Below are 1,689 nucleotides of genomic sequence, written 5' to 3'. Positions count from 1 at the left end.
ACCACGACGAGATGCCTTTTGATGTCTCCCATCGAACCTTCATAGTGAGGCGCTCATGCTTCCTGTAAAGGAGCATAATGAACTCCTTTCCAATCAGTCCCTGCTGGGAAGTTTTCGTACGCCGATCGGACTTCCGACGCAACTGACTTTCGACAGATACTAATAGCCATTCATAGTGGAGTCATCAACACCTTCACCAACTCCCTTCCCGTGAATGGCGTTCTTGGAGACAAACCATCACCCATTGCAGACGAAGAGCTCGAGTTGCCGCGAGAAACGCAAGTGATCTTAGCGCAACTTCGTTCTGGATATTGTAGCAGGTTAAACTCCTACTTATCCAAAATAGACCCTGACATACCCAATGTATGTCCTGCATGCAACGAGTCTCCGCATGATACTGACCACCTCTTTGCATGCCCTACAAACCCTACTCATCTAACACCCTCCTCCCTTTGTTCCGACCCCGTCGAAACAGCACATTTCGTGGGCCTCCCCTTAGATGACTTTGACGAAAACGCAAATAACCCTTACCATCCTAAYGGGGATTAAATAACCGTTAACACACAACACCAACAACAAACAACTTATTATTGTAACACTTGTCCCGACAAGTCGGTCATGCACCTCGGCTGTTGTTATCTCAAATACCTTGCAATGTAAAGTTACAAGGGGTAACGTTTGTAAAAGTATTACCTTAAATAAGTAAAGATACATTTAATATTAAAATATAAAAGTTTTATGTGTTACTTTATGGGTGTAATCATTTTAAGTTAGATATTAAATTAGAGGTAAGAAATTCACCAAATACGCTACGAAACGCTTCGAGTTACTGGTACGCCGGGCGAGAAAGGTCCCTGGTGCAAAGGGTTACAAACAGAACGCATCATTTCAACCAAAACGTTTGGCTCGTGGCATTTTTCTTCACATAAAAAAGAATAAATCAAATTAAAAACAAATTGTATCTATTACAAAAGAAGAAAATACCTGTATGCACATAAAATGTTTTTCCAGATAAAGAAACACACATGTATTTCACTTCAACTTTTCAAAACTTACCGCTGTTTGATAATTTARGTGTCTGTTTACAGACAGATATAAAACACCGACGATACGCTAAAAAACTGAGAAAAGTATACACACACATATATATAGTATATAGTACATTGGAACAATTTAAGACTCACCCTTTGCACTTATACACTCACAATGATACAACGACATAAAAATTTGACAGCACAATCCCTATCTTAAAAAATTTTTACAAAAAATGTTATAAATGAAGAACCGATTCGACCGATTTTTTGCAAASTTCACATAAACCATTTCCTAAATAGTCCGAAGAAAGCCTCATRATTTGGTTTGACTAGGTSGACCCGTCCTTAAGTTACAAAATTACAACRAAAAGTGGTATTATTTCMTTACATAGTATAAAGCAAAGTCTATTTATGCTTAATTTTTTAAAACTACGCAACGGATTTTGATGCGTCTTTTTAAATTAATATTTTCGAAGATATCATAGATTTAAAAATTGTGGGACGTAGCGTTTGCGGGTGTTGTGTACGGAAGTCGCGGTTCTTCCTATAGCACTTTGAATTTAGCAGCGATCGGACGCATTTATGAGCTCTCTAGCGAGGAATATTTAAGCCGAAACGATGAAGTATAATTGTAATAATACAATTGCGAAATTTG

The sequence above is a fragment of the Bactrocera latifrons genome, unplaced genomic scaffold (genome assembly GCF_001853355.1).
Source record: "Bactrocera latifrons isolate USDA-ARS-PBARC rearing strain unplaced genomic scaffold, ASM185335v1 scaffold_342, whole genome shotgun sequence".
Taxonomy (NCBI): domain Eukaryota; kingdom Metazoa; phylum Arthropoda; class Insecta; order Diptera; family Tephritidae; genus Bactrocera; species Bactrocera latifrons.
Note: the sequence above shows the minus strand (reverse complement) of the source record.